The sequence below is a fragment of the Lycium ferocissimum genome, chromosome 5, assembly GCF_029784015.1.
Source record: "Lycium ferocissimum isolate CSIRO_LF1 chromosome 5, AGI_CSIRO_Lferr_CH_V1, whole genome shotgun sequence".
NCBI classification, from domain to species: domain Eukaryota; kingdom Viridiplantae; phylum Streptophyta; class Magnoliopsida; order Solanales; family Solanaceae; genus Lycium; species Lycium ferocissimum.
In genome coordinates, this window is record NC_081346.1 from 18,738,956 (window position 1) to 18,752,659 (window position 13,704).

Genomic DNA, 13,704 nt, shown 5'->3' on the forward strand with positions numbered 1-13,704 from the left:
CAAAAGGTCAAGTTCCCAACTCCCTGGGGATACGCAAAATCAGAGGAGACCATAAGGCAGCCCGTGAGGTAGAAACCATAGCGTTGACGACATCCAAGAAGGAAAGAGTCCCCAAATAGGAATTAAAGACGCCAGGATCGAACGATAAATCCAGGGGAAGGAAATGGCAAGGTACAAGAGGGTATCGAGATCAATCCACCCCTGAAGGATTTGTCGTCTCGAAGGACAAAAATCCCGCAGACTCGACTGTGGAAGAACTGTAACACACAACACTTTTCGAAGATAATCCCGAAAAGCATGTACACTTGGGTTTCAAGCTCCCGCTTAAACGCAGGAGTAACTTTGTAACTTATTTAAAAGCTAATTCCGATTGTTTTGCCTGGTTGCACCTGGATCTAACTGGATCCCCCCGGAGGTGGTAACGCATCGACTGAGTTCTGATCCTCGTCACCCTCCGGTAAGACAAAGGAAGCGACCTATATCGAACATGAGGGACCAATTCATTCGAGAAGAAGTCACACAATTACTCAACATAAGGTCAATCCAAAGAATGGAGAACCCGGATTGACTAGCAAATGTGGTGAAGGTCACAAAGAAACTCAACAAATTCAGGATGTGTGTGGATTTCAAGGATCTAAACGAGGCCTATCCAAAAGATTCCTTCCAGTATCGCATATTGATCAGACTATTGATGCCATGGTGGGGCACGAATTTCTCAGTTTCTTGGATGCGTATTCCGGTTACAACCAAATCATCTTGCATTCATAAAATCAGGAGAAAACGTCTTTCATGACCAATCACGGTAATTTTTGTTATAACGTCATGCCTTTTGGTCTTAAGAATGCAGGGGTAACGTATCAAAGGCTGGTGAACAAAATGTTTGAGGAACAGATCGGTAAGACCATGAAAGTTTACATCGACGACATGTTGGTCAAGTTCGAAACTGCGGAAGCTCATCTAGCGGCTTTACAAGAGACCTTTGATATACTCTGTAGATACAACATGAAATTCGGGGTTCTGCCGGGGAAAAACCTGAGCTATTTGGTATCCTGTCAGGGTTTCGATAAGAAACCAGACAAGGTTAAGGCCATTCAGGAAATCTTGGGAGGAACTGGGCAACGTCAAAGCTGTAAAGGGACTGATCGGGAAAGTCGGGGCATTCGGGAGATTCATCTCCTAATCTTCAGACTGATGTCATGAGTTTTTCAACCTACTAAATAAGAAAATGGATTCAAGTGGGCTTCGGAATGCAGCCAAAGCCTGAAATATCTTAAAAATATCTATTTGACCCTCACCTAATGGCTAAGCCACAAAAAGGGGAGCTCTTGTTCATGTATTTGACGGTTTCACCCGGTCTCAGCCAGTTTGGCCTTGGTACGAAAAGACGGGGAAACCAACTCCCGATTTACTACGCCAGTAAAATTTTAGCGGGGGAGGATTCTCGATATCCGACCTAGAAGAAGTTGATTCTGGCGCTTGTTATGGCTACCCGAAAGCCCTGTCCGTACTTTCAATGTCACCAAGTGACAATAATTGCCACTGCCCCGCTGCAGTTAACCTTGCAAGGAAAAAACCTCACAAGTCGATTATTAAGGTGGTCGGTGGAAATGAGCAAATATGATTTAGCCTATCAATCCTGCTCGACCATGAGCATGCAGAGCTTATCTGAATTTGAGAACGACTTCATCACGAATGTGCTGGCCAGATGACTCCAAATATGAACATCTGATCTCCAAATTTTTTGTTTCTTTTTCACTTAGTTTTCTTTTTTTGCAGGACTAAGATTGAGACTGACCTAAAAAGAGACCTACCCCGGCCAGAGCCACCAAACGCCCAAAAATATGTGTTACACCTTTTTTCTTGATCGAGTTTTTCCGAAAGGGTTTTTTACGTGCAAGGTTTTTAATGAGGCAGAGACCGAAAAACGTATCACTTTTAAAGACGTGGCTGGGTTACATCAATCGCAAGCCGGAAGCTCCTTCCACCCCGTTAGAAGTTGAGAACTATGATCAGTGGATAGCATGCCCCGGCCTTTATCACGATTAAGATTTTGCTTCTTGTTAGGGCTAGAGTCTGATCCACATGGCGCGGAACTTGTAGCTCTTTCCTTTGTCCAGCAATGTAAAATACAAACTGGCTATGCACCATTTGGTTCGTAAATGAAAAAGTTCAAATCAGCGCAGTTGCACTTTAAATTTGTTGGTACGAATCCGAGTACATCCCCCACTAACACACGACACAACCTGCGGGCCTCTGAGCATGAAGGAATGATAAACCTTATGCCAAAAAGATGAGGTCGAAACGTCCTCCTCATTGGCAACAAAAAATAATTGTTACACCTCGCGTTTTGTGCATTTGAATATTCCGAGTTAATGTCGGGAAGCTAAGGACAAGGTTAAAATTTTTCTTAGAATGCGTAAGTTGTTTATTCATCCTTTGTATTGGAATGGAGCGTTAAGGATAAATTTGGAATAAGAAAGATTTAGGAGGCTAAAAGTGGGGGAAATAATTTCATGAAATGGCACAAGTGTATATTATATATTTTGGGCTAAATATATGTATGAATGGGCAAGCATGACTAAGCCCAATTTGGATTATGGACCAAAGATGACCCCAACTAAATTAGTCATCTTTTAATTTGAAGAAAAAAAGAAAGAAAATTCTAGAAAAATTTGGAAGACAAAGAGGCATGTGCATGGTCATGCGCTACTTATGTATATATATATATATGTGTAGGTCATCATCTTGGAATTCAAGAAAATTCAAGGAAGAGAAAAAGAAAGAAAAAGAGGGAGAGTGCAACGGACGCGTGCCAAAAACCCCTTGAGTTGGTCTTGGAAAAAATATTTTCTCCTTATTTCTCTACTAATTGGAAGGTCCTCGTCGACGGGAGTAGTTGTTGGAGCGAGAAAATCATCCGTGGTTGCTAGAGCAAAAAAGTGAAAAGAAAGGCAGGCTCAATCTTTCTTGCATGTTTTATAGGTGTTTATGCATGTTGTGGTGTGTAGAAAGAAATAAATTTCATGAGATTATGATGTTGTGTTGTATAGCCGTATATGTGTAGTATGGCATAAGTTGAAAAACTAATTTATTTAGCTTGTTGAATGATGGTATTATGAATGGTTGTGCGATGTTGTAATGTAAAGGAATGGATGAAATTCATGAGGTTGTGTGTATGCATGTAAGTCGTCGAACGAGGGGCGCCTTAGTATGAAAGGGATGAATTGGATTTACTTAGTATTTTGTTGTTGCTCATTGTGGATTTTATGTTGAAAAATAAAGGTTTAATGATCCAAGTCGAAGTTGTAGTCGTGTGGGCGATTTGGAAAGTTCTTAAATTATGTTTGAATGACTTTGGATTGGTATTTGAACTTGAGAGCATTGGTATTGAATTGATCATATGTAGTTTAGTGGAATATAAAGGAAATGTGGAAAAGAATTATTGATACGTTTTGAATCACTTATGGAATTGTGACATAAGTCTATGAATTTGAAAGTAGAAAATGTGTTATGAATGCTTCTTGTTGAAGATGGAGGATTTGGGTAACTTTGGATTATTATGAGTATTATGGTTTTGTTAGAATATTGTGGTGTTGTTGTTGATAATGTGGCCGAGTTCCGTTTCTCGGGTTGTTATTTTGAATCGCCGAGCCATATTCTCGGGACGGTGTATTTCACTGCCGGCACAAAGTGTTATTTTGAAGAATCAACTCATGAATGTCCTAACTAAGGTTTAGTAAATGTGACCAATTTGTAGATTCGATGGAATTGGAACGAGAATTTGGAGGAGCGTAAGAAGCGGAAAAAGGTATGTAAGACTTTATTTCCTTTCTTTGGCATGTCTTAGACGTGTAGGCTTGGTTTTCGCGCCTCGGGGACTTTCCTAACTCTAGAAATCCGTGATTGAAATTTTCTACTATTCACTCAAAAAATTGAACCCAAAGCTCATGAATTTAAACCCCCTAGAACTTGCGAGAATAAGACTCGATTACCCTAAGACTTCCCTAAGTAATGTCACGGAACGTATTACACGTAAGTTGTGCACGCCGCCTCACTCGACCGAGGCGGGCCCACTATTCCCGAATTCCCTCTTATTGTTCCATTAGGTTTATTTCCGTACTATAGTCAAGGTTTTGATCATCATTTCGACTACAAAACAATAACTATTTTAATTAAACCCCTTGACCCCAAAGCGTGATTTTCCTTCCTAAAAGTTTGCAAATGTTTTCCAAAATATTTAATTTCTCTCCGAAACCAAGTTTTACAACATCGAAAGTTTTAGCGACTAAAATGGCGACTATGATTCGATGACGATGATGCCGAGATGGAAGAAGATATATGGCGAATAGCCAAGGCTATGTTTCCCAAGGACAATAAAGATGTCGAAATGTTAATGTTACTATGATGACGTAATGAGGATGATCGTATGTTTAAAGGTTCCAAAGTATATGAAATGTTGTCCTACGATCCTATTCTATGCTTGTCCTCGAAGTTATTCTCCATTGATAGTCTCGCCTACTATTAGTTCTTTCGAGTGAGAAAGCAATCCCGGTTAATTCATAATGTAATCGGAGGTCACCGACCTTACGTCACTCCGATAGACACATGACCTTCCTTGGGCTCTGGCGTTTTTATGATATAATATATATATGTATATACTTGTATATGTGGGGAATGGGGAGAAAAGCGTGTCCACCGATTCACCGGCTAATCATCCCGGGACGCGGGATGCTCCCGACGCGGGATATGGGAGAGCCACGCGGCGTCTCGTTATTTGATATTTGATATTCGATATTTGATATATATATGATATGATATATTTGGGAACCGTTGGGGGGAGGAGGTGGGAGAGCCGATGCGTACGGAATCGTGAGTAAAAAGTACCGTTTTTCCGAAAAGTATCTCGTTTTCCATGTACAAGAATAAAAACACCGTGTTCGGAAAAAGAAAAAGCTAGGCATGCATGGCCTCCGCCCGAGTGGCACTCACATGCTGTGTTACTCCTTTATCCTATGATCTCGTCTATGTTTCCATACGTTATTTCCGCACAAAGTTACCGTTTTACACGTGATATGCTCTACAACTCTTACTATGTTGTTATCGTTCATGTCTTGCATACTCGCACATTGCTCGTACCGACCCTCTTCTTCGGGGCGTTCATGCCACGCAGTACACCCGAACTAATGAAGCTAAAATAGAAGATGTTCCGGCGAAGTTGGCAAGCTCCATTTGGCTCCGGAGGTCGAGTCTACACGTGCCGGAATACGATTAGAGACTTTGCGAGACGAGTCGTGGGTTTTGAGTCGGCTTGTACTACGATACAAGTTCGTATAGTTACATATTTTATTTGATTCTAAAGCAACAAAAGAATATTTCCGCAAATTTCGTTATGTATACTTGATGTAGAGATTTCAAAAAAAATTAGTACGTAAAAGAGTCGTGGGTTCGCTCGCTCGGTTATTGGGGTCGGTGCCCATCACACCCCGTTGAGATCTTGAGTGTGACAGCCCCTCCTTTTATTATGAATAGGATGAATAATACCTGATCATAACATACACGGCTGGAAGTAATATTTATCATAACATACGCGGCCGAAAGTAACATTTCCGGATTGGGAGAAGCAATTGCACGCAACACCAAACGCATAACATGAAGCAATCAAAACTCTTAAACACATGTGTTCAAAATTAAAATAGAGCATGCTTCCAATAGAAGGGTCTCAGGGCGGATGGATCCTTATAATGGCAATGCTCCCCTTCAAAGGGATAGATAAAAGTGACATCCAGACTACAATCATTACTAAAAAAAAACGCAAATTTATAACGATGCAGTTAAAAGAAACAAATTAGCAATTGGAACACAAGCAAGGATAGGTGACTTAAGGCCAAAAAAAAAAATGAAGTAAATACATTCACCGTCCAAACATCGATAAGTTTTTACAAAACATGGTCAAAAGAAAACACATCAAACATAGCCTAGCAAAGGGCGGGAATGCCTTTGGACCAAAGCTTGGTGGCGTCAGGCGAAAGGCTGGCCTTGATAACATCCTTAGAAGTAGAGGGTGCGGGATCGGAAGGAGTAACATTAAGAGCAGGATGGCCCTCGGTAATAAAAACACATTTGGGCCTCTCCGGGCTGGCTTCTGCAAGAACTCTCGGGGTCTGTTCTCTGGCTTCTTCCAGGGCTTCCTCATCGTCCCAATCATCTAAAAACCACCTTTTATTACCGAATGCCTGATTTGCATCATCCCGTGAGCGAGCAGTACGCCCGACCCTCTCTTCGACAGATAAGACGGCAGTAAATTTTTCCTTAATATTGTCCAGGCCATCTCGAACGTTCTTAAAAGCAAGCTTGTGAGCACGATATGAAGCATGAGCCTTCTCCAGAACAAATTGCTTCCTCAGGTCCTGTATTTGGGCATCTTTCTCGGTGAGAAGCAGCTGCTGTCCTTCAATGGCACCCAGCAAACTGGCGTTAGACTGAGAAAAATATCTGTTGTCCTCCAGCTACCTTCTGAGCCTTTAACTGCCCCTCTAGATCGGCTATGGTCCTCTCAGCCGCAACCTTTTCTTGGGTCTTCCTTTCCAGCTCTGCTTCCAGGGTTCGAACTTTCTCTATTAGCCCAGACTCTCTTTGCATAAGGCTCGTGAAATGATCCTGGTGATCAACCTATTTCTTTTGCAGGTCGACCAGTTAGGGTGATACTCGACGGCCTCTTCACTATGAATTTTTCTCTCTTGCTCCGACTGAGCCGACCTGGTCTCTAGCCCCTCGACCGATAATAATTTGACTTCTAAGTCGGGAATGAGCTCCTGCAGCCTCTGAATCTCCTCTAACCTTCCCTTCTCCTCGACCAGTTTGTGCTGGATGCCTTCTATCTTCAAAAGACTGGCCTGAACAAAAAGATGGCGCACTCAAAACACTGAGGGGACTTTAAAGCTGAATAAAGTCTCAAAAAGGAAAGAGAAAAGTCACTGCATACTCGAGTGGCCGCGTGGGCTCCGGCATTCAGAAGGCAATCAGCTAACACACGTCCATCTACCTTTTGTCCTTCTTCATAGCCAAAGGCCTCAGATAACTTGCAACTCCTACATGTAGGGAAAACAAGTTGCATTCTTGACGAATGGACATGGTGACTTGGCGAAAAGCTGAGGGGTTATGCATTGGGGCCGGAAAGGTATTCACCAAACCTCTTACTGGGACTCTTCTCGAAGCTCCTCTTACAGGCTGAGCCCTGGGTTGAAGATTCTGTCTGCGGGGGACTGATGAGGGAGGCCCTCGGGAAGATAAGGGAATAGATAGGACAGGTATCGAGCCCAAGGCTTCTCTTCGAGTATTGGAAGGAATAAAAGGGGGGAGCGGGGGGTAGGGAGGGTGCAGACAGAATCCACCATCAGAGCTAACTTTATCTCATCGAAAAGAGCCTCAGTAGTAACTTCTTGAGAGACCCTTCTTCTGCTGATGAGTTATGCGGTCGGGTCTTTCTCTTCCTCGCTGGTGTCAGCTTCCAAGTCTATAGCCACTTGGGGGGTGGCTAGGGTCCTCAAAGATGAACTTGGACCATCCTGGTAGGGCAGCGTCGGCTTGCTTACTCCTCTTTATGATAGAGGCGAGGCCCAAATATGCCCTCTATGCTTGGGCTACGAAAGTATTCCTTCGCCCCTAGGAGGATGTTGCAGCAACTTGTAGCACTTTTTGGATGGCTACGGCCGGATCCTCGGATACATCGGCCAGAGGATGCATACCCGCCCTTTAGGAGCCCGTGGTTCTTTCCCCTCCAATTGTTCCAACTAAAAATTTCTTTCTACAACCCATGGGGAGAGGAAAAGTCAAGGATTTTTTGGACCCATCTCGGAAAATCCGATATCAGGTCTGGTGTCCACAGGGTGGCTGCAAATATAGAGAAGAACAAAATCAATAGTCAAGCATTAAAAAGCAGATTAAAAATGATAAGGGGATCAGAAATATTTACGTTTGTAGTTCCATTATTCTAGCACAGGGGCCTCCGGGGGCTTGACTAAATCCGCGGTGGCAATGATAACGTATCTCTTTGTCCATCCCCAATCAAAATCATCATCAATACTCGTAATTATCACATTTTGACCGTGCCGGGCTAATAGGCAAACCCCAGCCTGAAGATAGTCGGAGAGTAGAGATAGATCAGGTAGGATAGAGTGAAATCCTCTTGAACTTAAGCAGAGGAGTACCTAAGACACGCTACTGTCCTCCAAACCGCTAGACCGGCTTGGGCCAAACAAAAATTGATATTTTCGGCAAACTTCTAAGATCACGAGATCGATGCGGTCGTTGATCCTCAAAGAGAAAGGATGGGTATATACGAAAAAAAAAGTCAAGTCAATGGGAAACAGTTCTCCTCCTTGGTTGGGAGGAGCACCTCGATATCCTTCCAGCCACAATCTTTTTAACCTAACTAAGGTTATTGTTGCAAATCGAGCTACGGTATATGTGTGCCGGCCAGTCTCTTTTACCATCCACGGTGGCAGAAGTCTCGCGCATGACCAAGTCTTTAGCAGTAGACTATTTTTCGAGAATAAACATTTTTTCCTGTTTAGCGGCGGAGTTTGAGGCCGAAGCCTTTCTCTTTGACGATCTGGGTATTCGAGGACGTTCGATCAGTACTTGTTGAATAAAGACCTCGGAATCACTGTTTTCAGCCACTCGGGATCGGATGGTGGCGCCGCCAGCGGTAGACGAAGTGGAAAACGTGGCAGAAGTTTGAAAAGACAACGAATAAGATTTGCAGAAAAAGAATGATAGCTCTGAAGAGCGATATTGGAAGCCTCTCAGAAAAAGATAAAATCAAGAGGGAAATGACTCTTGGGAGGAGAGGCAAAAGTATTTATAACGATAACAGAGCAAGCGGCATAACCCTAAGTGGAGGGATGCTTTTTTAGGGCACGTCAAGTCAAAGAAGGGCTTTGTCATCATAATGAAGGCACGATCTCTCATGAAAAGACTAGGCTAAGAAAGGGACATGTAGCCAATGACGTCTGATAAGAAAAGAACGCGTGCGAGGGGAAACGACTCCATCGAATGAGTGAAAAGGCGCATTAAATTCGAAATCCTGATAGGATAAGTCTCGACGATTCGAGGACTTCTCCACGCAAAGGCTAGAAGTGATTGTCTCTTCCACTTCCCGGGCTCACAATTAAGGTAACCTCGGAAAGTGGGGGACTATCTGTATTGGGTAGAAAATTGGTCCGAGGTCGCATGCGAGACAGGGTGCTCGAGGTGATCTAAGGAATCCTTACAGCAGTAACCCACTCCACCAACTCCAGTCACATCTGTTGTTCTAGCTCAGAGAGCCACTGACTATGCTAACGGCGGGGTAACCTTACGTCACATCATCCTTATGTTAGGGTGGAAAAGTCTTGTTTTGGTTTTTCATATAGATAGCTTATCATGTAAGCTAAAGCAGCTTCACTCCCTCTCTTGTAACCTATCATTTATTTTTCTCTCAAGAGCAATATACATCCGGGCACATCATTTATCTTGGAATATCTATTTGTCTTACATTATCTTGTTATTAAGCTCAGTTCTTTCGATACAGCTATTACAATCATAAACACTGACCCCGAAAGGAGAGTTTCCAGGATTGGACACGACTTACTTGTTTTTAAACCCTTAAAATACAAATCTCTAACTGACTATCCGTTTTCACCGGAAAACAAACTATTTATTTTACTTTTTTATCTCAAATTCTTTTAAGAAAATATAGCTGTATTTTAAAAAAAAAAAAAAAAAAACTAAAGGAGGGAGAACTAATTTCTTCCCAAAGTGATAATGACGAATCATGAGAAGGGTTGAGGAAAATATAGAAAAAAGACATGTGCTTGCGTGCGTACAAAGCTTGCAATTCTTGACCAGTGACAAAACTTTTTCGACCCAAGGCCGAACGTGGCGCAATAAAGCTCGCTCTTTAGTTAATCGCTTGTCTGGTGAAAAAGCAAATTATGGTGAACATCCATATTAAACCATAGTAATTCTCATTCTCATATCGGTAATTGGATAATAAAATGTTTTATTTTTCTCTCCGGTTATCGTTTTTGGCGACAAATTCATATTGAAAGAATTACTTTAAGCATAAAATATTTTACAATAAAGGCAAACCAGATAAATTCAAATTCATATCGAAAAGTCTCAACCTGTAAAGCGTTTTCTATTTAACCACTATCGCATATCCAACATTTTTATTTAACCACTATCTCATATCCAACACTCGAATATGAAATCTTCAATTAAGGACGAAGATGTATTTACCAGTCTACTACAAATTTAATAGTGCTTTTTGCATAATAAGACGTTCATTTTGTAACGAAGCAATTTAATTTTTGCAAAGTCACCAATGAAGCTTCATTTCTTCTTTTTCTGATTTCTTATGCACGGTGTTTATCTCACTCAGTCAATTTTTTCGCTTTAAATACACTACAGACGTATAAATGAAAGTGATACTCATTAATACACTATTTTTTGCTTTCAAAATTAACAATTCAAAAGGTCATTTCATATTCTTTAGTCTTGTTTTCTTTTGAATGAAGCTTTAAAAACCACATATAGGAAAAGTGGAAAACTAGAATAATTCCAATGCTGGAGAGAGAGATGGTAAATTTAAGTAGACCGTGAGAAATATATCCTGGTCAATACAATAGAATATGTAGCAACTATGCACTTTGAAAAATAAAATAATAAACTTCAACTTGGCCCCCGTCTAATTTTTATCTTCCTATTGTGAATCTCATTTTTACAAATGTTCGATGGGTAACTTATAAATAACAAATAGAGTGAAAAGGAATATACGAGCATAATTTTTACCTTATGAAAACAGATTGCAGTACTTCTTATCCCGTCTTCACTCTTTTGATTAAAGAATTAATCGTCAAAACATTAGATCTTTAATGATCTTATCTTTATCTTTTCCAATTATTTAAAAAGTGGGAGGTTTATAACCCGGACATTTAATTTCTATTTTTGTTCTTATTCGTCAAACAAAAATTGAACAAGAAAATATCAACGTTGCATAAGTAATATATACTTAAGAGATATGCGGAATACCGGTGTAATTAAATAATTAATGAATGCTTATGATTATTGAATAGCAACTACTACTATATGAAGTCAGATGTACGCATAAGTCAGGCCGGCGAAAATACATTTATTTTTGGTTGTATCATCTGCGTTATAATCCTAATCTTATTATTCAATTTGATTAAGCAATTGTAAATTTAGTTGAATTAGGATTAAGTTAGAAAATTCCGAGATTAAAAAGGATAACAAGAGATAACAGTTCTCCTTAGGATAAAGTAAATTTGATTAAGAGCCTGTTTGGATTGGCTTATACTTTAAATTTGTTTTACTGACTTATAAGTGAAAAAAAATAAGTTGGGGTAGTCCAACTTATTTTTTTGGCTTATAAGTTGTTTTAGAACTTATAAGTACTTTAGATAAACTAAGTTAAATGGGTCAATTATTTTTTTGAACTTATTTTAAGCGACAAATGAGCAAAATTTGGCCACCCAAACACTCAAAAATTTCGAAAAAAACTTATAAGCCAACTTATAAGCCAATCCAAACGGGCTCTAAAGCACGATACAAATTGTCCATCATCGGTAAAATCATCTTTTAAAAGTAAAAGATACGAAAATAAACCTTTTTTCAAAAAAATATAAAAAACTAAAGAACATAAACTTTATCATCTTTTTTCGTGTAATGGTTTTTACAAGCTTATAACGTCGAAGTTTTCACAATGTTTGTCTAGTAGTTGAGGTGGAGTGAGAATTTTAAAAATCATGATTTGAATCACAGTCGGTATGAGCTAGGCACTTGAAGGGATTAGCTAAACCCAAAGAATTTTTAACCGAATCATATATTAGTATTAAATTTTCAGTCAAAGATGTACAAATTATTAATTAAGAACCCAACAATTTTAAAGAATTAGAACACCAAACCCACAACGAATTTCGACCCGCCTCCGATCGATCACGTAGGTAGATTCGACTAGTGAAGTCCTTCGGGGCCATCCGATAAAATTGGAACGATACAGAGAGAAGGCTGACCCGTGTATATTTTATTAAAAGTAATATATAAACTAACATTGCTTGAAATAGTACAAAATAAAATACAAGAAGTAAAGCCTTTAGATCTCCACAACCACATACTCATGCACGACAAGATGTGATAATAAGAAAGTATAATCAGTGAAGATTTATATAATCGATATACTCATTTAGGATTAAAGTGAATTATTTTACGTATCCGACAAATTAATCCAGGTGCAGAGGAACGAATCTTAATTAACACCACCATAACATATATACATATATCTATATACACACGCAATGTGTATATAGGTTATATAAATTGTGATGTAAGGAAGATGTTGCAAAAGAAAATTATATCATGTGTGGTCAAATTTGTGTTTTAGTAATTCAACGTTAAATACTTATTATTATTCGATATTTGTATTAAATCATGCAATTTAATTTTAATATTGAAAATAAAAATAAAAATACATATCATCAATATATATATATGATTAACACATGTACTATACTGCATTTGATATTAACCATAATTACAATTTGTTCTACAGAGCGATGGTTAGACCAACATTGTTGTATGGGGCAGAGTGCTGGCTAGTCAACAACGTGCACGTTCAAAAGATGGAGGTAGCCGAGATGAAGGTGCTCAGATGGATATGTGGATATACCCGGAGAGACATTATCACGACCCAAACTAGAGGGTCATGACGGGAACCCGGGCCCTACCTGCCGAGCACCGCTAATCATGCTTTCATATCATAATCATAAACAAGGGTGGACCCCGAGGGTCATCAGATGGCAATCTGCTAGATCATAAGAGAACTACATTGAAAAGGAACAAGCCCAAAGGACATACATATATAACCATGCTGGACAAAACTATATAAGCCGACAAGACCATCATAGACAACTATGCAACAAAATATAGGCTGATGGGCCCATACAATGTATAACTGTACTACAATTGTTTACAAGTGTTACACCTCGGATTTTCGCACGTTAAAGTCGCATCATGAGTTAGTCGACGTAAGTTCAAAAAGAAATTATGTTGAGGATAAAAGGGATTTATTTTATTAATAAAAATGGTTACAAGAGTACGTAAATAATATTAGTAAGTGGCGGAAGATTTCGAGGGTGAATGAATCAAAAAAGCATGAGTTTCGTCAAAGTCGGCAAGTTGGGAATACGATAACTTGTACTTTTGGGTGAGATTAGGAGTGCTCCACATGCTAAGCAAGTAATGATATAAAGTATTTGAATTTTATAATGGTCTCTTGTTAAGTTTGGAAGTCAAACGAGTTGTAATACGAAAGTCGACAAAAAGCGTCGCAAGTTAAGTTTGTAAATTTCGCTGAAATTTGGGTCAGATGTCTCGGAGATTTTCTCTCAATCTACTTGGAGTTATGGGGTGATCCACCTACCAAATCGAAGGTCTACGAGTCTAGTTTCCATTGCATTTTACCGTTTGTCAATACGACGTCCGAGTAGAGAGAAATCTGCATTTCCGTCCAAGGGTGCAAACTGCCATAGGGCAGTGGGCCCAACTTAAGTGATACAAATAAAGTCCCCAACGTTTTAGGCCCTCATTTTCATCAATATTAAACCCTAGAACAGCCCTTATACTCTCTCAAATTTATTCTCCATC